Genomic DNA, 23901 nt, shown 5'->3' with positions numbered 1-23901 from the left:
GGAGCCTGCTTCTCCCTCTGCCTGTGTCTCTGCCTCTCTCTCTCTCACTGTGTGCCTATCATAAATAAAAAATTTAAAAAAAAAATTAAAAAAAAAAAAAAAAGCTCTGGTTTTAAGAGAACAGGTTTGATGATTGCTTGTCCCTCAACCAAGTCATGCATGAGGAAGGATATTTGTTTTTATGGCTAATTACAGGTCTATGAAGTGAGCACCTGATATCAGGTGCTTTCATCTCTTATCTCTAAGCATCCTTCACAGTAGGTATTAATAGCTCATTTTTATAAATGAGGAAACCGAGACCTAGAGAGATTTGATGATTTGCCCAAGGCTGTTCAGTTAGTAATGGCAGAGCCAAAGCACAAATCCAGGGCTTGCTCTCAGATGACAGATTATGATATCACCAGCTTATTTATTCATTCAGTGATATCTACTGAATGTTTATAATGTGCTGGAAATGGTACCTAGCACTAGGGATGTAGCAGGAAACAAGCAATAAACAAAGGCGAGATCTCTGTCCTCTTAGAGCTTGCATTCTAGTGGGGGGAAACAAGAACTAAATAAATACAGACTCTAATTTAGGGAATGCTAAACACCATGAATGAAAATAAAGCAGAACAAAGGGATAGTAAGTTGAAAGGAGGCTTCTTTAGAAAGATGGTTGGGTTAGGCCTCCCTGAAGTGGTAACATTCAAGCAGAGACATGAATGAAGCAAGAGAGTCAGCCATGCTGAAACCTCAGGTGAACCAGTGTTGCAGGCTAAAAGCAGTATGTGCAAAGGCCCTGAGGTAGAGCCTGCTGACCATCCTCAAGGAATATATGATCAGACTGGAGTTAGCAAGGCAGAGAGAGAAAGAGGTGGTAAGATTAGAGAGGAAGCCAGGCCTGATCACCTGAGCAGGCCACTGGTGGGACTTTGGATTGATTCTGAATATGTTTAGAGGTCCTTGGAGAGTTTTGAACAGGAGAGTGGTAAGATCTAACTTAAGTTTTTAGAGATTCATCCCGGCCCTTATGTGAAGAAAACAGTGTAGTGTAGATAGAGAATAGATTCAGGGACAGCAGTTAGGAGGCTGCTGTAGGAATCCTGGGGAGAGAAGATAGTGGTTCGAATCCGAGTGGTAAACTATGGAGAGGGTAAGAAGACATTAGATTTGGAATATGTTTTGAAGGTAGAAGTGATAAGGCTTTTTGACATATTGAATAACTTTCAAGGAAGAGGAAGAGTTAAGAATGACTACTAATAGTTATGCTGGAGCATGTCTTTGGAGGTAGTGCCATTTACTGAAATTAGAAACCCCAGTGGGGTGCCTGGGTGGGTCAGTCTGTGAAGCATCCAACTCCTAATCTCAGCTCAGGTCTTGATCTCAGGGTCTTGGGTTCAAGCCCTGCACTGGGCTCCATGCTGGGTGTAGAGCCTCCTTGAAAAAAGAGAAGGTGGGGAGAGAAAAAAAAAAAAACCCTGATGTTGGGTAAGGAGTCAGGGAGCAAGTCTGAGGAGGTGTGGAGAATCATGAGTTCTATTTTTGACACAATTGTGATGCCTGCTAGCCCTGCAGTTGGAAGTGTCAAATCAGCAAAGGGATCCATCAGGAAAAGAATCCAGGCTAGAGATAAAATGTGGGAGTCACCAGTGTATTTGGAGGTATGAGCTTACTGATTATTATTCACTCAGTTTATTACCTGCTATGTGTAGGTCACAGTGCTCTATGCTTGTAATATAGCAGAGAGCAAGACAGCCATGGTGATTATTCCAAGTGACTTGTTCTGAGCTCAGCATGCCACTAGGAATAGCCTTGACTTATTATTATTAAACATATTCAGTGTTAGAGTAGAAGCAAGGATTGAGACAATCATATAATCATCCAATTTGCAGCCAAGGAAACAGATTGAATGATTTGTTAAAAATCTATTGTTTGAAAACCATTTGCATTTTAGATTTTTTTTAAATGTGTATGTCCAGTCCAAATTGCGCATATCCTTCATTTTTATTTGTATTTTCTTACACTCTAGGAAAGAAAGTTAAAGTTGAGTGGAGAGTAAAACAGATGGTCAAAGACTTTGCCAGAAAAACCTATGAAGAATTCAACTGAATTCAGTAAGTCTTTATTGAATACGTACTGTGCTAGAGACTAAGCACTGCCCTCAACTTCAAGAAACACACATACACACACACAAACACACACACACACACACACACACACACACACATATGCAAAAGCATCCTAGGACAACCCACAGAATGTTTGCAAATCATATCTCTGCTAAGGGACTCGTCTCTAGAATATATAAAAACTCTTGTAACTCCATAGTAAAAAGACAACCCAATTTAAAAATTGCACAAAAATCTCAATAGACATTTCTCAAAAAATAAAAAAAAGTACAAATGGCCTATTAGCCCATTAAAAGATGCTCAAATCAGTAACCATTAGAGAAATGCAACTCAAAACCACAATGAGCTATCACTTTGCACCTTCTAGAATGACTATAATAAAAAAGACAGGCAATAGGAGCACCTGGGTGGCTCAGTCAGTTAAGCAGCTGCCTTTAGCTCAGATCATGATCTTGGGATCCTGGGCTCAAACTCTGCTTCGGGCTCCCTGCTTAGCAGGAAGTCTGCTGACCCCTCTGTCTCTGTCTCTGCCCATCACTAGCGTGTGCTCTCTTTCTCCCTTAAATAAATAAATAAATAAATATTGTCTTTTAAAAAAAAGACAATAACAACTGTTGACAAGGATGAGGAGAAATTGGAACCCTTATATATTGTTAGTGGGATTGTAAAACAGTAAAGGCACTTTGGAAAACATTTGGCAGTTTCCCAAGCTGTTAAATGTAATATTACCATATGACCCAGCAATCTATCACCCAGGTATATTTCCCAAGAGAAATTAAAACATTTATCCACACAAAAACTTGTGTTCAAATACAATTGATTATATACAAATTCTATTCATAGCAGCATTATTCATAATAACCAAAAAATAGAAACAACCCTGATGTCTATAAATTAAGAAATAAATAAACAAAATGTGGTATACAGTGCAATATGGTTCAGAATTGCCTAGGAAGTAAGTTTCAGGTGAGAATGGACGGCCACGGACAGAATTCCATGAAGCACCCAGAAAAAACAAGTGGCAAAGGAAGGCTCTATGATGAAAACAGATAGTCAAGTGTAGGAAATGAAGTAGGCAATGAAGAGGAGAGAACTGATGTTATAAAAGCCAAAGGAGGACCTCCAAGAAGTAACTGCCTAGTGGAAGCAGATGCCACAGTGCAGTGACTGGTAAAAACCAAGACATAACCACCATACACAGTTAGATATTCATGATTGCAACTTGGTCTGAATGCACTAGCCATTAAAACACTTCTAGAACAGATGAGGAAATTGGAGTGTGGAAAATTTGTATTATAGAACTATTGTTTATTAGGTGTGATACGATCCTGTGGTTGTATGGGAAAATGTTCTTTTTTTAGAAATGCATACTGAATTATTTTAAGGTGAAATGTCAGAATGTTTAATTTGTTATTTAATATTCAACAAAAGGAAGGAAACAATTATGGCAAAATGTTGACAATGGTTAAATCTAAGAAATAGGTGTATATGTTTATTATACTATTTTACTTCTCTATCTGCCCGAAAACTTCAGAAAATCTAAAATTTACTCAACAAACAAAAACCTGAGAAGAGGCGACTGGAGTAGGTAGTTAGGAGAGCCCTGGTGACCTCTGGAAAAATAGCTGTGGTTGAGAAGTGGGCATAATATCCAGATTGTGGGAGGTGAGGGTGGGAAGTGGGCGAAAGAAGGAAGCTGGGTAAGATTGTGTTTGAGTGGGTTGAAAAGATGTAGCACTTCTTCTGGATAGATGTCTGGCCTGGGAAGAAGCTCTGGTGGTTTCTGTGGGAAAAGGAGATGCAGTGTTCCTGGGATGACACAACATTAAAAAAAAAAAAAAAAAGGCTTTGGGAGGGATGGTGAGGGTTGGCCAGGGTCAATCCTCGGGACATAGATATGGAATGGCCACAGGGCTGCCCTTGCAGATGAACCTGTGGGCCTGGATGGCTGATATCGGGCTTGTTGTGTTGGGAAAAGGTGAACTCTGTCCCACAGGGGACACAGGGAGATGAGCTTTAAAGAATGGTGGAGTTTTGCTGAGGGTGCTGCTCTTTCTGTCCTAAGATATCTAAGGCCAAGCAGACCTCATGCTGTGAGGATAAGTTTGTTCTTTTCCCAATCCCATCTGTCTGCATTGGAGATTCATAGTGCTTCTGTTAACTCAACTTTGACCCTATTCAGTGTGAGCTAATTATTCTGGCCTTATGCAGAGAGAGTATTCTCCAGTCTCATCCCTGGGTTCCATCTCTTAGCTTCCTTGCATTGGTACATTTCTTCTCCCTACACTCAGAAAAGCTGTATAAGGCTATAGTGCCTCAGTAGGCATGTGCACAGGCGTGTGTTGGGGGTGGAAAAGTGGCAAGGTGAGGGTTCGCACCTCTCACAAGGGCCCATCAGAGTGCCTGGCATCTGAGAGGTTTCCAGTGCTAGTTTCCTTCCCTATCCCTCCCTCATCCATTCTAACGGCCTCCTGGCCTCCTCATTCCTGGCCAAGCCCTAACCTATTCATCACTATAGCATCTGAAAACACCCCCATGGACTTCCCAAAGGCCACCCAGTAGACAAGATCACCCCCACTGGGAGTTTCTGCTCAGAGCATGTGAGTAGAAGGCAATGTCAGTCCTTAGGAGGGGCTGGGCGTGGCAGTTTCCAGATTACTGAGCTTTCCAGTGAGAAGAAATTTCCTGGTACAGCCCCCAACTGGGAGCTACTACCTCTAAATAGTGACTGTGGTTCCTTTCCCGTCACCTCCAGAACTCCTGCTTTTCACCTTTGGCCATGTTATCCTCAAGGTGGGGCACACTTCTGAGGTTCTCCATTCTGGCTGCACATTGGAATCAAAGAGATCTCAAAAATACTGACACCTGGGTCTCACCCAGGTAAGACCTTTTTTATGTGTGTGTGGCTCTGAATGTTTTATCTTTTTTTTTTTTTTTTACGTTTTATCTTTAAAAAAAAGAAGAAGAAAGAAAGAAAGAAAAGAAAGGAAGAAAAAGAAACACCATACCCACAAGGGGAAGGCCCCACGTGGGCCCCTGTCTTCTCCCCAGATGGCAGGCTCCAGAGGCTTCCACACAGGCCCTGGCTACCCGCTGGCCCATCTCCTGTTTCTGGGGCAGCAGCCGCTGCTAAGCATCCTTTTCCCCACTTCTCGCTAAAGCCTGTTCCCCAGAGTCCTCGAGCGAGCGCACACCTGGAGCTCAGGGATCTGATTTAGCTGGCCTCGGGGTCCAACTATTTTAATGCCCCCAGTAATTAGCCAACCCCCATAACCAGATACCAGGAGACTTTCTTTGTGAATAACCTTGAAGCTGGGGGTGGGGTGTGAGGGGGCAGCGCTTTCGTTAACTGGGGAAGTGTTTTCCTTAGCTCCTCCCCCTTTATTCTGCTCTTTCTCCTCTTCTCCCTTCTACCCATTTTCATTATAATTATTAGAATTAATTGTGCAGTTCCCTTTCGTTCATCCAAGCTATTCTTCCATTGCAACAAAAGGTAAGAATGGAAAAGGCAGCACAGTCTATAGCTTCTTAATGTTTTTATTTCCTCTTGGCTTACATTCTGGCTGAGGGAGCAGAGGAGGGCTGGGAAGGGACATTCAGGGTAAATGGCAAGTGAGTCAGTGTCCAGCCGGGCTCAGCCAGCCCAGTCCATGGAGCCAGGCATCAGTACAAGCCCAAGGCATCTCTCAAACCCTCCGGAGTTTTCTTTATAGCTTAATGTTCACGTCGGAAGGAGACCAAGACTCAAGCCCTCTTCTCTCCACATACCCTGTGGATTTGAGTCTCTGAAAGAAGGCACTGTCTACTGTGAATGTTTTATTCTGCCCTCTGCCAGGAAGAAATTAGTGTGGGAAAACAGCCAGCGCAGCACTTCCACTACTAGCTCTTATGAAGGAAGAATCGCAGAACTGTTCTGTTCTTCATTATTTGTAAAGCCTAGGTTTCAGAATATTACTCTTTGATAGTCCCATGAAATTTACCAAAGAATCTTAAACTTAGGTGTCCTTGGTTTAAAAAACCACACAGTCTGTGAGTTCTGCGTGGGCAGATCATTCGTGCCATCATGGGAGTTGTAGATTGCATGCTCATAGTGTTAGTATTAGATGTAAAATGAAAGGAGGGAAATGGTTTGCATGTCCAAAATGTGTTGATGTGTTTCCTAATTTAAAAAATAAAAGAGTATCATTTACTCTTCCTTTTTATTTATTTATTTTATTTATTTTATTTTTTATTTTTTTTAAATTTATTTTTTATTGGTGTTCAATTTACCAACATACAGAATAACCCCCAGTGCCCATCACCCATTCACTCCCACCCCCCGCCCTCCTCCCCTTCTACCACCCCTAGTTCGTTTCTCAGAGTTAGCAGTCTTTACGTTCTGTCTCCCTTTCTGATATTTCCCACACATTTCTTCTCCCTTCCCTTATATTCCCTTTCACTATTATTTATATTCCCCAAATGAATGAGAACATATAATGTTTGTCCTTCTCCGACTGACTTACTTCACTCAGCATAATACCCTCCAGTATTTATTTATTTTTTTAAGATTTTATTTATTTATTCATGAGAGACACAGAGAGAGACAGAGACACAGGTAGAGGGAGAAGCAGGCTCCATGCAGGGAGCCCGATGTGGGACTGGATCCCAAGTCTTCAGGATCACGCCCTGGGCTGAAGGCCGTAAGCTAAACCGCTGAGCCACCCGGACTGCCCTCCTTTTTTTTTTTTTTTTTTTTTAAGTAATCTCTCAACAAGAGGTGGGGCTCAAACTCACAACCCCAAGATCAAGAATCATGTGCTTTACCCACTGAGACAACCAGGCACCCCAAGAAACCTCATTTAATTGATAGCTCTGTTTGCAATTGTTTATGGCTGGTCAGAACCTGATTTTAATCCATTAAGATATTCCTTGCTCATCTGGCCAAGACTATGGTTCCAATTTAATCTGAGTACAGACATAACTACAGAGTTATACGTACATATATTGTACACCAGTACTTGTCATATATTTAGCTGAAGGAACGTCCATATGATCTATAATATTATGTATATGTTGTATAGTTCATGCGCCCATTTGCTTTCAGACCCATTCCTTCCCTTCACCTGCTCTGCTCTGTGTCTCAGGGGACTGACCACAGCAGACAGGTTTCCGAGACTGCCTGGTCACTTGGGTTCCAGATGCACTCAGCTAGAGAGAAGCAATGGGGCAGAAGGAAGGGACCAGGGTATTTCTCCCAAGCTTCCTGCCCTTGGGTGGTATCTCTGACAGTAGTTATAACAAGGCTCCAGCCCCTGCCAGAAGGGCCTGCTGTATTTCCTGCTGCTATTGGTGATCCCAACCCCTGGGCTCTGGTAATATCATCCCTTTCTGATTGTCCCTCAGCTCAGCATTGTAGATGACTTCCCACTGTCACTAACTTCAACTTCTCAGTCACCCATCAACTTACATAATCAATTCTCTGCATTAAACTTTCTCTGTTACAAATCTGTATAATGGTTTCTGTTGTTCTAGTTAGTCCCTAATTAATAATGTATGTCATGGTTAAAACACATTTTCCTTTTTTTTTTTTTTTTTTGGAACACATTTTCCTTTAACATGGATTAGCTATTAGTAAATTCCTTAATTATGGTTGTGATCACCAATCTATTATTTCCGTAATTATTTGTTTGAAGGGTAGTTCATAATCTATTGAAGTTACTATTGCTTAAAAGAAAAATTTTAAGATATTTAGATTTCACAAATGATTGTGAATTCCCCCAACTTGAGCTTCAAAGCGATGGCCTAAGTTTACTCAATATCTACATACAATAAATGTAATGAAAATAGTGAATCATATGCCATTATTATGTTATTCATAATAAAATTACTACTGCATTTTGCAGAAATAGCCCAAAATCTTCTTGAGCTGATATACGTACAGACTTCCAGCAGTAGCATCATGAAGGAATGATCTGGTGGTGGTTATGGTAAAAGAAATGCTCATAATAACTTCAGAACTTAGAAGTAATTTATATCTCACTCTTTTAGTGATTTATTTTTATTATTACTTGTAATATCTTTCCTGAAGCTTTGCCTAAAACCCTCTCTCCTGCTGACTGCAAATTCAGATCAACTGGATCATTCCAGGAATGGAATGCGTTAGTAGAAGTAGAGGTCTTCTGAGGGACCACAACTAAATCAAGTCACTTTGGCGACCACTTCCTTTCTTCCCTTTCTTCCTCATCTTGCTTAAGCTTAAAGGACCCTACAAGTGTAAGAAAAGTACATAAAAGATCCAGGATTTCATACATGGAACCTGGTACTCTGTCAAGAGAATTTATGCATGTCTGATTTAAAGATGGTGGATTAGGCATGCTTCATTTTATTGCCACTAAAATGAAAATGAAGGTATTTAAAATGTGATAATTAGTAATGGCAGAGGGACTCTCAGCAGATAACATTTCAAAGATTTCTCTGGAGGGTAAACGGTGGTTGGAAGAGTGGTGGCAGAAGAAAGAGAACAGAGGAAGCTAAACTCATACTGCATAAGTAGGAGGTTGGAGGAGGATAGAACCAAGAAAGAAATCTTTTGTAGAGCAGAACTTAGGGTACTAGGCAACTCATAAACGTCAGCTGAGTGATTGATGAGGTGAAATTGTGGTGATGAATAAAATAGTACAAAGGAGCAGTTGGACTCTCACTCTCTGTGCGTAGCAGCCAGATAGGCTCTCCCCACTGCATCACCTCACTCCTAATAAAAAACAACCATATTCTCTTCTCTACAAAATGTAACAGCCTCACAGATAAGCTCCTTGGCTTGTTGGTATTTAGGAGTTCCTTAGCCAGATATCTGGGTTTCCGCCGAGTAGTCACAGTAGAAATAATACAAATAGCAAAAAGTTATATAGCACTATAATGACTATGTTATATATTAATTTATTTAATGTTCATAACAGCTCTAGGAAGAAACGCAAGCACAGAGTGATCAGATAACTTGCCTAAGATCACACAGCAAGTAACTGGCAAAACTAGATCACCACAAGGTGAAGATTCAATTAATAAGCCCTATCCAGGTGCAAAAAAAAAAAAAAAAAAAGTATCAAGTAACATCTTATGGCCTCATTCTGAAGTAAAGACAGCTGAGGATGACCAAATATTTGAAGAAACGCCACAACATTAAAGATAAATACAAATAAACACAAGAATGACCAGAAGAAAGAGTAAAGATAGGAAACAAGAAGGGAAGAAAGAAACCTCCAATTAGTATTCTCAGAGGTATTTGAGAAGATATTGCATCATAAGAGAACAGGATACGATGAAAGAGGAATATCAGAGAAGTATGAATAGCCTTTGGAAATTAAAAATACATTTGTAAGGGATGCCTGGCTGGCTTAGTCAGTTAAACGTCTGCCTTCAGCTCAGGTTTTGACCCCAGGGTCTTGGGTTTGGCCCCACGTGGGGCTCCCTACTCACCAGGGAGTCTCCTTCTCCCTCTACTCCTCCCCTCTCCCTCTCTCCTTATCCCTCTCCCACCCCCACCCCCACTGTGCTCTCTCCCTCTCTATCTCAAATAAATTTTAAAACTCTTTTTAAAAATAAATTTGTAAAAACTAAAAAAATTCAACAGAAATATTGCAATATAAATTCAAAGACATATCTCAAAGAAAGGACAAAGATTTTCTTAGAAATCATAAGAAAAAAAAAGAATCACAGAGGGCTAATTAGGATATCCCACATCTGATTAGTTTAAGTTACCAAAAGGAGAAATAGATAATGGGAACGATAAGACATTTCCCTGAGGTGAAGGACACGAGTCTCCTAGACATACAATCATTAAATGTATACATTGAGGACACAGAAAAATTTCTCTATGACATTTATAATCTGTTCCGTGGCCAAACTAAGTCTTTTCATGCTCTCTCGACAGTTTTTGTCTAAGACATTGAAAATGAGCAACAGGGTTTACATTATTGTGACTATAAAAATATTGTTTGCTGTAGGGCTATTAATCACTCTGATTGCATTTCTTTTCTTGTATGGCTTTTTTGATTTTTCCCCCTCTCAAGTTTGTATTTGTGTTTCTGAGAATCTTTGCCATTATATTATTCTCAAGCCTATCTGATCTCTTTATCTAATCAAGTATTCTATCATATCCCCTTTTTTGTCCCTGAGATCCCTGAGACCATCATGACTCTTGCACAGAAATTACTCTGTCTCTTCACTGGCTTAAATTCCTGCCTGGATCCCACATTTCCTTCTTTTATGGTCTTACTCCCTTAGTTTACTGAGGTACATCCTCAGGTAACTTTTTTTAGAAAGGATATGTGGGTAATAAATCTTCTTCATCCTTGTCTTTAATTTTCATGTTTCATTGATACCTTAGCTAGCAGTAGATTTTTATATTAAGCATCATTTTTTTCTTAGAATGTTGAAAAATTACTCCAGTGCTTTTTTAGCCTCCAGTGTTGCTAATGACAAGTCAGATATAATTCAGATTTTTGTTCTGTTGGCAAACTCATTTCTCTGTTCTTCTCCCACCCTCTTCAAATGGATACATCATGGAGTGCCTGCGTGGCTCAGTTGGCTGAGCATCCAATCCAACTCTTGATTTCAGCTCAGGTCATGATCCCAGAGTTGTGACACTGAGTCCTGCGTCAGGTTCCCCGCTCAGCAGGGAGTCAGCTTGAGATTCTTTCCCTCTTTTTTTTTTTTTTTTAAGACTTTTTATTTGTTTATTCATAGAGAAAGAGAGAGAGACAGAGAAGAGAGAGAGAGAGAGAGGCAGAGACATAGGCAGAGGGAGAAGCAGGCTCCATGCAGGGAGCCCAAGAGCCCGATGCGGGACTTGATCCCGGGGCCCCAGGATCACACCCTGAGCTGAAGGCAGACCCTTAACTGCTGAGCCATCTAGGCATCCCGAGATTCTTTCCCTCTGCCCCTCCTCTTACTCATGTGCACACTCTCTCTAAAAATAAATAAATAAACCTTGTTTAAAAAATAGTTATATCATGCAATCACAATATGAGCATTATTATTCAAGACGTGGAGATAACCTACCAGAAGAAATGTCATGAAAAATGAGAAACAGTTGCCTCTGCAGAGCGGTACTGGAGAAGACAGGAAACCATCATTTTACTTATTTTTTCCTTAACACTGTACATGATTATTTTGACAAAGCTTTAAAAATTATAAACGTGGTTTGCAAAATTATTTTTAAAAGCAGGTGAAAGATGATCATACAAGTCAGGGTTATGTTACTTCTGAGTCGGAGAGGCTGTGCTTAGGATTCCAAGAAGGGATACTGGGGGCTCCCAGAGAGGTAGCCTCACCATTATTTGATTTGGGAGGCAATTAACCAGTTGCTTATACTTACCTTTTATAAGTAGAAAGCCTTTGCTTACATGTTCCATGAATTCTTCTGATATATAACTCATAATATTTTTTAGAAGGCATATGACGTACATTCAAGTGCCAGTTTAAATATGTAGTCCAAGTCTAGCATAGCAAAAGAAAAATTGCCTTACAAAAAAATTATAAATATTTCTTATTAGTATATCAGAATGTCATGAATTTTTCCCTTTTGCTTCTCTTAGATTGAATATTATAAACTGAAAATATTAAGTGTAACCTCCATTTATCATTAATATATCAGAATGTCATGAATTTTTACCTTTTTGCTTTTCTTAGATTAAATATTATAAATTGAAAATATTAAGTATAATATTATCCATTTAATTATTTATTGTTTTATCCGAGTTAAGATTATGTTTTAGGGTTTTAAAAAATATTTTATTAATTTATTTGAGGGAGTGAGAGAGGTAGAGAGAGAGAATGCACAAAGGGAGAGGAAGAGGGAGAAGCAGACTCCCCACCAAGCAGGGATCCCAACTCATGGTTTGATCCCAGGACCCTGAGTTCATATCCTGAGCCAAGGGCATATACTTAACTGACTGAACCACCTAGGCACCCCTAAGCTTATGTTTTTTGAACGTTTTTTAAATTCCCATGGAAGAGAAAGAAAAGATTGAACTTCCAGTTACTCAAAAATTTCAATCCGAACAAAGTTAAATCCTTGTTTTATGAGGTTATATTTAGACATGCACTTCCAGTTCTATAATTCAGTTCCACATTGCCTAAGTACCTGATATCTATCTGGAATCCATTTACCAAATGAGTATTTATGCAAGCCACAGTATCAGGCCTAGAAATGCAGGCAAGGTCCTTGCCCTTGTAGAGCTTACATTCTAGGAGAGCAGAGAGGACAGTTATCCACAAATTTAATAAATAAATACACAATATATCAGGTGATAAAGAAAAATAAAGCAAGAAGAGAAGTTAGAGAGTGAGCAGAAGTGTTGCTATTCTATGCAAGATCTGAATGAAATGAGGGAGGGAGCTGTGTGGTTATCTAAAGGAACTATAATCCAAGCACCATGTGTCCTTTGGAGGAATACAAATATTTATATTTCTTTTTTTTAATTTTTTTAAAGATTTTATTTATTTATTCACGATATATATATATATATATATATAGAGAGAGAGAGAGAGAGAGAGAGAGGCAGAGATACAGGCAGAGGGACTCCAGGATCGTGCCCTGGGTCAAAGGCAGGCACCAAACCGCTGAGCCACCCAGGGATCCCCAAATATCTATATTTCTGACTTTAGGATGTATATAGACTATGAATGAACCAGGTGATAATTTGAACTGTCAGAATCAAAATTTCATAAAAGCCTAGCATTCAGAGTATGTTGAAAGTGAAGATACGTAGTTGAGATGATCAGTGGAAGACCTCCAAGTTTAAAGAGAAATGTGGAAGAAGCATTCCATCAGGGGAGGGCTAGCTAGGTGGGGCCAAAGGAGTAGCCAAGAAAATGGTGGAATTGGCAGTATGTTCGAGAGGGAGAGTAGAGAACATAAGGCCAAGCAGCAGCCATAAAAAGTCCTATCTATAACCATTATAGGCTCATAGGCCAATAGGCTCAGATATCAAATATGCACAGATAGAGAAGTATGAGGAAACCTGACTGCAAAGCTGAAGGTAGCAGGAACACCCCTAAATAAGACCAAGCTGCCTTCAGTCTTAGCACCGGTTTGCACTATTAACATCTCAACATCTCCACCCCCACCCAGAACCCTTAAAAATAGTCCTAGTGCAGGCCATGGTCCAAGTGTTTCACTGTGTAACACACAGCAAAACTTCCCTCCGATAGGCAACAGTCTCTTCCTCTCATATCCTTCTGTGCACATGGGTGCCCAGACCCTCTCTCTCTTCTGTCCCCACCAATCTCTGTCGTAACAGTCTCTGTTCCTCCAGCCTGCCTCCCCTTCTCTTTCTCTCTGGAGCAATCTCTCACCCCGCAATCCAACTCTCATTCTCCCTTTTTTCAGGAAGCCTGGCCCCTTCCCCCTAAGGGTGACCCCCTTTCTCCAGACTGTTCCATATGCCTCCGTACCTCAGCTCAGACAAACCAAAGAAACTTCCTCCAATTCATACCCCTTAGAAAGAAGGGAAAATTAAGGAACTCTAGAAACTTCTTACCGAGTATCTTCACTCTTGTTATTAAACAAAAAAGCAAATGTTAACATTGAAGCTCATGAAGGAAAAGTGAGAGTTAGTCAGCTACCAACACAACAGATATTTTAGTTTTTCAGAAAGAGGGGATGTTGGGGAGGAGTGAGAGAGGAAGAAGAGAACAGCAGCTCTGAACTGCCATCATTCATGTGAGTTTTCTTCTCTCTCACTGGATTATAGAGAGCATGCCATGCGTTGTTGAAATCTTTACCTTCCATAGCACCTTAGCGGATGTAAATACTTGAAAAAATGAAAGAATTTGAGTGAATACGTGAAGGAATGAGTGAACATGGGCAAAATCAGGCAGTGAGTGCAGTGAGGTTGCTCGCAGGTGTCACATTACTCACCAGGTCTGGGACAGTTTCCTGGAGGCTCTCCTGGACTCCAGCACTTGTTTCTGGGGATACTCCAGTTATTCCTCCTGTGAGTGTGCTCTTACAGAGCACGGTCCTTAGCCAACTTTTGCAATTTCTCATACCACCTCATGAAGTCAACACTTGGACATCTCGTGTTACACCAGCTCCCAAATTTCTTCAACCCAGACCCTCCTGATTGTTGATTTCCTAAGTCACTAATCCCTTCACTCCAGTACTTATAGTGCAGATTAAGTCGTATCAAGGTATAAACCCTTTGGAAGCATTATGCACAACACACAGTGCTTGCATCTCAAAGTCAACTTTTTTTTTTCATACCATAAGCATTATTACAAAGAAGTCATTACTAACCCAAAGAGTCTTTAATTCTTGGTATCTCCTATGGGAGCTGCCTGCTAATCCTCCTTAAACCTTGCTCTCATCATGTAATTTCTGTGCTGGAAATGCAACTGCCTCATGTCTGAACTCGTCTCCCCAGCACTGAAAACCATCTACAATCTGATCCTCCTCTCTAGATATAACTCCATGTATTTCCCACCCCAGCATGCCTCACTGACCTCACAGCCGGGTATTGACCATTTTTGACATTTTACCTCTGTCCCTTTGTCAAGGCTCTGGAAACTTCTGTTCCTTCCATTCCACCTTTCTCTTCCAGACAGCAAAATCAGGAAATTGGATGGGCAACAGTGTCCTCCCAGTGTCCCTCCTCCAGGGAGACTTCCCTGACTCATTAGTCCTTTTGTCTCTTTGGGCTCCTGTGTACCCAGCTCATCGTATATTTCATGGCCCATTGTCTTATCTCTCCAGTGAGCTAGTGGAGCCTTCCTCTTGAAAGGACCCATATCATTTATTCCTCTGTATTTCCAGTGCCAAACACACATTGCATTTTTGCACAGCGAGTGTTACTTGAAAACTCTTGAGTCAAAGGGACTAAATCCTTTTATCTACTTGCTATTCACCCAATTGTTCCCCAATTGATTCCTCTTGGGCACCAGAATTTTAGAGTAACCAAGATCCACATCTAGGTTGGTAGGTCCCAATTCCAGGCCTCATTTTCATGACTCTTCTTGAAGATTCTGTTTCTGTCTTTTTTAAAATGAGGAGTAGAGCACTTAGGAAGATCCTAACAACTTATGTTTCCACTAAATAAATTCATGTTATGAACTAAACTATATGTGTTGTTTAAACAAGAGAGAATTTGTAATAGGAAAGAGTTAAGGAAACTCTGCTCAAAATGCAGGAACCCTTTTCTTTCCAGAGGGGATTTCTATAAATTACATTATTGAAGAAAATGTTGGCAATAGTAAGAATTACTGCATAATACTCAACTGCAAGGAATGCCACATTCCTATATTTCTCTAAAATCAAATTAAACTTGGCTGCAAGTTCCTCACTCTTTAGAGCTGGGGAAAAGTCCAATATTATCACTGGGTCTCTGTTTCTGTCCCCCAGGCTTTCATAGGCCCAGGGAAGTAGGGATATCCCGATTTGTAGACCATGATGGGTGCCTTGGTTTCTACTGCCCCTTCCGCTATCCCATGTGCTAGTCCAGGAGGACACTGGGAAGACCATAGAAAGGCTTCTTCGTGCTGCATCTCTCTCCGATGGCTACAGGTTATCCATGGAGGCCCAAACCCAGGCTCTCAAAGCAAGAATGTATTGTATCCAACCTTCATAGGCTTTCAAGTAGCTTCACACCTGAGTTCCAACAGGAGTGGTGGGCCCCTGGAAACTCACTACCCTTACACATGCACACACACACACACACAAACACAAATACACACATGCTTGCACACACTTCCCCCTCCTGGGGAGCCACCCTGAGTGGAGCTGAGCCACACTTCCCTCCTTTGATCCTGCATAATTCATAAGTCTGGCTTCCAAACAAAGATCTGCATGAGAAGGCTTTATTCTAGGGCCTCTCTGTTTTAGGCTGTGAAGCACAAAGGGCTGTTTCTTTTCCTCTGAGGAAAGGAAGCTCAGAACTTAAACTGAAGGCCAAGAAGAAAAATCACCTTATCATTCTTTTTTGCTGATAAGACCACAGCAGTAAAAAGGATAAGACACCAATTAACTTCTCCGTCACTCTCTGTTCCCTGGGCAAACACTGAGCCTATAGGGTGTGTGTGATGTTGGTGGGGGTGGGGTGGCTAAAAGCATTAACAAAGGAGATTTGGACACCTGATGAAATCTCAAAGGGCAGCTTAGGAGAAGCCAAGGAAAGAAACCTGAGCCACATATCTGCAGCATTAACTGTAGTAGGTGCCACTGTATTCTGTGACCATTTGAAATGAGGAAATGGCAATTTGCAAAGATTTCCTGTGCATCAGTTGAATGAGGACTGGTGTGAGGAGCAGGACAACTAGTACTGTGGCCCAGGGGGCTGAAGAACACCTGCGCTCCACTCATAGAGCTGTGCGACCTGGCGTGGAAGTACACTTGAGGGGACGTGTATTCCTAAGTCAAACAAGGGCATCACAGGCCTGTTGTGGCCCTGTTTAGGAAAGACAGTGGGGTAAGGGAATATGCCAGGCTCTGGAAAAATGTGAGTTGTTTGGATGACTATAAAGATTGATAAAACTTTATTTATTTATTTTTAAAGATTTTTATTTATTTATTCATGAAAGACATACAGAGAGAGGCAGAGATATAGGCAGAGGAAGAAGGAGGCTCCCTTCAGGAAGCCTGATGCAGGACTCCATCCCAGAACCCTGGGATCACAACCTGAGCCGAAGGCAGACACACAACCACTGAGCCACCCAGGCATCCCAGATTGATAAAACTTTACACCAAGACTCAGCTTTATATTAAAGCTTAACCAAATAGCAGTAAAGCAAAAAGCATACATACAACTGAGTGTTGGTCAAGGGAAACCAGGGAGGGGAAAGCAGGACAAAGTAGCCCCCGACCATAGAGCCAGTCAGTTGGTTAATCACAGTAAGAAGTAGCCAGATAACATGGCTAATATCAGTTCAGACAACTATGGAAAATTTTTTAAATAAACTCTCACTTAAAGAGCTAGAGTAGTGTTTTTAAAGATGATCAGTGCTTCCAGGCTTCCTTATTTAGTATTGAAAGCAACCCAAAAACTATCTTTAAAAGTGTGTTCTATATAAACCTCATAAAAAATGAGTAAACTGGGAGAGAAAGAATTTGAAATTGCCTTCATTACTTATCAGGAGTGGCTTCTTAGAAGTTTACTTGGGAGTTATGAATGTAATACTTGTTGCAGAAAATAATTAGAGCCTATCAAATTGCTCTCTCAAAATCATGTATATTATGATATGTGTGCAACACTAGTATTCATATTTGATCTTCCCCCGTATACTTGACAATTATGGATAGCCTCAATCTTTTCCATGTTTGCCCATCAGAGAGGCAAATGACCTTTGTTTTATTATTCTCCATTTCCCTGATGCTAGTGGTGTTGAACATCTTTCATATGCTGTCATTTCAGCCTTTTTTGTATATATCACTTGTTCATATTCTTTGATGTGTTGTTTTTTCAGTTAGTGGTGTTACTTACCTTTTAACTATTACGTCTCTTAAAAATATTTTCTCAAAGACTGTTATTTGTCCTTTAACTTTGTTTATGGTATCTTTTGCCATATGGAAGGCTTGGGTTTTTATGTAGGGAAAGTCATTATTGATTTTCTTGATGGCGTCTTGGATTTTGTGATTTATTTAGGAAAGTCTCCTCTATCACAAGATTATAAAAATATTATATTTTATTTTCTTCTGGTCCTTTTAAAGCCTTTAAAATGTTTATATCACCAGTCTCACTTTTTTTTTTAAAAGATTTATTTATTTATTTATGATAGACATAGAGAGAGAGAGGCAGAGAAACAGGAGGAGGGAGAAGCAGGCTCCATGCCAGGAGCCCGACGTGGGACTCAATCCCGGGACTCGATCCCGGGACTCCAGGATCGTGCCCTGGGCCAAAGGCAGGCGCTAAACCGCTGAACCACCCAGGGATCCCCTCACTTTTATTTATTTGGCATATACTATAGGGATAAGACCATTTATTAAAATCACCTAACTTCATTTTCCATGCATCCTAGAGAAAAAGGGAGGCTAAGTTCTTTTATTCATCTGAAGGACAGTGGTAAAAACTCTGTGAAGGAGGAAAGGATGCATAATACCAGTCTGTGTCCAACAATGACCATCCACTTGAATGGGAAAATTAAACACAAACCTGTGAGATACGCCCTAACACCCATTTTATTTATCCCATCACCTCCCTTTCCTCTGGTAACCATCAGTTTGTTCTCTGTAATTAAGTCTTTTTTTTTCTCTCTCTCTCTCCTCTTTTCCCCTTTGCTTATTTGTTTTGTTTCTTAAATTCCACATTTGAGTAAAATCATACGGTATTTGTCTTTCTCTGACTTATTTTGCTTAGCATAATACTCTTTAGCTTTATCTGTGTTGTTGCAAACAGCAAGATTTCATTCTTTTTTATGCTGAATAATATTCCACTGTATATATCTACCACATCATCTTTTTCCAGTCATCAGTTGATAGGCACTTGGAATGTTTCCATATCTTTGCTATTATAAATAATGCTGCTATAAACAAAGGGGTACATATATCCCATTGAATTAGTATTTTTGTATTCTTTCAGTAAATACCCAGTAGTGCAATTGCTGGTTCATGGCATAGTTCTATCTTTGACTTCTTGAGGAACCTCCATACTGTTTTCCACACTGGCTGCACCAGTTTGTATTCCCACCAACAGTGTAAGAGAGTTCCTTTTTCTCTAATCCCCCCCCAGCACCTGTTATTTCTTGTGTTGTTAGCCATTCTAACAGGTGTGAGTTGATATCTCATTGTAGGTTTGATTTGCATTTCCCTGATGGTAAGTGATGAGGAACATATTTTCATGTGTCTTTTGGCCATCTGTTTGTCTTTGGAGGAATTGTCTGTTTGTGTCTTCTGCCATTTTTAAATTGGATTATTTGTTTTGGGGGAGTTGCATTGTATAAGTTCTTTATATATTTTGGGTATTTTTAAAAAGATTTTTATTTATTTTTTCATGAAAGACACAGAGGGAGAGAGGCAGAGAGAGGAGCAGGCTCCATGCAGGGAGCCTGATGTGGGTCTTGATCCCGGGACTCCAGGATCATGCCCTGGGCCAAAGGCAGACACTAAACCACTGAGCCACCCAGGGATCCCTATTTTGGGTATTTAACCCTTTGCCTTTTAGGTTTGTTGAGTATTTGGATTTAGCAAGATTTTGTTTGTTAAATTTATAACTGTTTTATGAGGTAACTTAAATGCACAAGAGGGTTTGACATTAAAGTTGTAAGCGTTGTTTGTTTTAAATATTTAAGGGTATTTACTTAGTTCAACTTATGTAAGTGGTTATTTGTTAGAGGAATAGATTCTTTGTTGTTGTTTTTAGGGGAATATAATCTTTTAAATTTTTAACCTAATGGAACATTAGTTCAAGGATGAGAGAAAATAATTATTCTTATTTTCATACTTTTGAACTTATATACTTATTAATAAAAACTATGTTTATAGATGACTTTAAGTTTTCTAACTTAAACTTAAATGGACTGAATATTGATTCAGATACATGTTAATGTGTGAATTTTTTTCTGTACTCCAAAATCTACTCTGGACATTAAAAACTCAATTGGTAGTATGATACCCAACTCATCTAGGTTTTCTGGGGACTACTTTGGTTTCAAAACTGAGAAACTTGGCCAACTGGGGCAGTAAGTCACCGTTATTGGCAGACAGTCCTCTGACCTTCTCAACAGCCCTATGGCAGCCTGATGTGAAATCTGTGTACGGTGTTATTATTCTCTTAACAGAGGCAGCAACTGGGCTCAGAGAAGTTAACATGGCTTGGCCAAGGCCACAGTTTGTTTTATAATTTATCTACCTTTCTCATGTCCTTTTTCTATTTAATGTGATTGGTTGATTTATTTCTGAGGTCTTTCTTCCCTCTCCAGTAGAGAATTTGGTTTCTTCTTTCTAGAATAAATGATTTTTATTTTCACCTGCATGAGCCACAGTCTAGAATTAACTTCAGCAGTAAACCCTACAAATTCCTTTGTAGAGAAATTCAGGAGGTTGACTTAGGCTTTGTAAGATGAGTAGAAATAAAGGTTATGAAGATGTTCAGGGCATGGATTACTATTCATTTTAAAAATCATTTTGCTAATTATTTAAAATATGTTACTACATATTAACTTTTTTTAAAGATTTATTTTTATTTATTTATGATAGACATAGAGAGAGAGAGAGACAGGCAGAGACACAGGCAGAGGGAGAAGCAGGCTCCATGCCAGGAGCCCGATGCAGGACTCGATCCCGGGACCCCAGGATCGCGCCCTGGGCCAAAGGCAGGCACGAAACCACTGAGCCACCCAGAGATCCCCTATTAACTTTTTAATAATAGTTTTGTTGGGATATAATTTACACACCATATAATTCATTCATTTATGCTCTTAACCACTATTCTTAGACTCAGGGAAATCCAAATTAAAGCAAAAGTGATATGATAAGCGCCAGGTGTGGTATGTAAGTGTTGAATCACTAAATTGTATACCTGAAATCAATATTATACTGTATGTTAACTTACTGGAATTTAAATAAAAACTAAACAAAAAAAATGATATGACATATACTCTACTTCTCTTCCAAAAAAACAAAAAAACAAAAAAACAAACAAAACAAAACAACAACAACAACAAAAAAAACCCAAAAGTGAAATGCCAATTTTTACCCACCAGATTAGTAAAATATAAAAACCCACAAAAGTTTTAATATCCCATGAGGATAAAGCTGTGAGATAATGTTTAGTCTCAGATATTAATGGTTGGAGTATGACTGGCTTCACCTTATTTTTGAAAATGATCTGAAAATATCCATTAAAATTTAAAAGAAACAAAAATGGAAACCATAATTTCACTTTGGACAATTTATTTCATAGAAATAAAAGTATGAATGGATAAGAATAAGGATATTTATCACAACATTAACTAATGACAGAACAAACACCTGGAAAAACTTTGTCCATCAGAAGGGAATGATTGAACAACATATGATTGGCCATACCAAGAATGAGTTACATTACTCTCACCCAAACTTCAATCAATATTATACCATTAAAACATTTTTATTTGAGTTGACTCTAGGGTTCTACAGGAAAACAGAATTAATAGGATATTTAATATATATATGTAATAGAATTAATAGGATTATACCATATGTATATATATACACACACACACATATATATTAATAGGACACAAATATATCATAGATGAATAGGATATACACAGAAAGAGAATATTCATTATGAGGAATTGGCTTACATGATTATGGAGGCTGTGCAGTCACATGCTCTATCATCTGCAAGCACTAGACCCAGGAAAGCCTGTGGTATAGTCCTGAGAATGAGGAGAGATTATGGTGTCTCAGTCTCAAGGCAGGAGAATGCCAGTGACCCACCTGAGGAGTGAGGCCAAATGCCCCCTGCCTCTGCCTTTTTGTTCTATCTATGCCCTCAACAGATTGTATGATGTTCACCCACACTGGAGAAGGCATCTGCTTTACTCAATCTAAAGATTCAAATGCTAATCTCATCCAGAAATATTCTCACAGATATACCCAAAAATTAACATTTAACCAAATATCCAGGTACTCCATGATCCAGTCAAGTTGACACATAAAATCAATTAGTACACGTGTATTTGTTATAAAATGAAGTTTTATAGCACCACAGTTGACAGAAAATCAGTATTACTTGCTATGCCTAGAAATATCTGTAATAAATACAAAGACAACAAAAGGATGTTATTCATTCCTAGTTATATAGCATGGCCTACCAAAGATTCTAATCCTGAGCTCAGCTCTCTACAAAAGAGTGGAATATCAAGTGTCAGAGAAATATTAAAGACACACACCACATGAGTCAGTGTCATTTAATGTCCTATCAGCCCCTTGGAGCCCACAGTACTAATTGTTCCAAATTTCTGTAAACATATAAGAGATTTTTATTGAATCTGAAGAGATAGTCACAATTTATTAAATTTTTTAAAAAGCAAGTTGTAATGTGTGTTAGTCCAACTTTTGTATAATAAGCAAAGTCAAAAGAAACTTTTGCATGCTGATTGCTGCTTGTTTTGGTGTGCGTGTGGAGAAGTGGATGAACATTTTAGAAAAAGGACAGCCCAGGTGGCTTGGCAGTTTAGCGCTACCTTAGGCCCAGGGTGTGATCCTGGAGACCTGGGATCAAGACCTGCGTTGGGCTCCCTGCGTGGAGCCTGCTTCTCCCTCTGCCTGTGTCTCTGCCTCTCTCATTCTCTCTCTCTCTCTCTCTCTCTCTCGTGAATAAATTAAAAATAAATAAATAAATACATAACCATAGGAAATAAGTCAAAAATGATCTAAATTTGGATTTTAATATAGTCCCACCTAATAAACCACCAAGGCTGTTAACATTGATTAGGAGAAAGAATGATGGAAAGTCTTTTAAGTCTTTTACTATATTGCTTTTAATTTTGGACTTGTATTACTTTTGACTTTTTCACAATTCTAATAAAAGCATTCTAAAAGAAATGAAAAGAAAGAGACCATGTGGTCCGAGCCACCAAAAGCTGTGAATAAGCTGCAAATCCTTGGTTATATGTCAGTTATATCTCAATAAAGTGGGGGGCAGGGAGTAGAGGGGAAAAGCTACAAGTCCTTGGGTAATCACGCACCATTTCTCCAATCCACCTCAGTGCTATTGACATTTGGGTTCAAATAATTAAGGTGTTTAAGTAACTCATAAGAACAGAGCAGTAACAGCCCTCCAGGTGGTCTGTCCATTTGGACAAGGATGGAACACTTTCATCCCACGGATAAAGTTCCATCAGTAGTTAAGGACTTGGGGGCATTGAGGCCTTTTCCTCAGTTGTGAGGGGTAGTCTTGTGTATTGTAGGATGTTTGGCAGCGTCCCTGGCTTCTACCTAGTGATGACAGGAGCATCGCCCACCCCTAGTCAAATGAAAGCCAGAAATGTCCACAGAAGTTGCCACATGTTGCCTGGAGGCAGAGTCACCCCTGGTTGAGAACCCCTGCTCCAGTTCTCAGTTTCTCATTAGTAATGAGATATGCTTTGAACCAAGTGTTCTCTGAGTTCCCTCGAAGCTCTGACATTGTTTGACTTCATCAACTTTGAATCTACCATGGTTTCCAGAAGCCGTTTTCCTCTAGAGCCACTAGAGGGGACACTCTGCAACAGTAAGGATAGAACAGAGCACTTGGGCAACTTTGTTTTCTTCTCCTTGTGGACTCTGATTCGAAGGGCCTGGCCTTTAATACATCGGCTTTGATGTCGAGAGTGATAACCCTTACCCACAAGGCATGTTGAGCTGTTTGTCTTGTGCTCCGTGCCATAAAAGTCGGCATTTTTAGATATGGTAGCAGAGAGCAAAGTGTTCTTTGCTTTTTAAACATTCAGGCAGTCAGGTGAATAATAGTACTAAAAAGAAGTTATTTGTCTCCATGAGGAAAGCCCGTGGGACGACCAGGCTAGGAGGGGAAAGATTCAGTTCTCTTCCTGTTCCTGCCACATCCAGTCTGTGTGATGTTGGCTGAGTCTCTTAACCTTTCTGGTTCTGTATAGCAGCTGAGGAGATAAGCTGAGAGGTTAAGGTCACACATGGAGTTAAATGGTCAAGCAAGGGTTTGGATCTGACCTGTCAACTTCGTGGGATAGTTGTGCAAACCAAAGGAGATGGTGTATGTGAACGAGTTTCGAAGAATAGAAAACCCTGTACAAGTTCAGGGTGTGGATTTGCAGGTATTAGGAGAGCAAGAGGTGATGACTACAGGTAGCATGAGGGGTGGTGCATGGGGGAATG

The 23901-nt window shown here is 39.9% G+C and overlaps 1 protein-coding gene across 15 annotated transcripts in view; it reads left to right on the top strand.

The window, feature by feature from the left end:
• Nucleotides 1-23901, top strand: part of ZBTB38 (zinc finger and BTB domain containing 38) — a 132720-nt gene that overhangs the window by 23461 nt on the left and 85358 nt on the right. For all 15 annotated transcript variants that reach the window (XR_013361101.1, XR_013361103.1, XR_013361098.1 and 12 more), the window contains exon 3: nt 2012-2096. The gene's annotated coding sequence lies outside the window, so the exon portion shown is untranslated. The remainder of the gene's footprint in view (nt 1-2011; nt 2097-23901) is intronic.

The sequence above is a fragment of the Canis aureus genome, chromosome 22 (genome assembly GCF_053574225.1).
Source record: "Canis aureus isolate CA01 chromosome 22, VMU_Caureus_v.1.0, whole genome shotgun sequence".
Classification (NCBI taxonomy): domain Eukaryota; kingdom Metazoa; phylum Chordata; class Mammalia; order Carnivora; family Canidae; genus Canis; species Canis aureus.
Note: the sequence above shows the minus strand (reverse complement) of the source record. Positions and strands in the feature narration are given on the sequence as shown.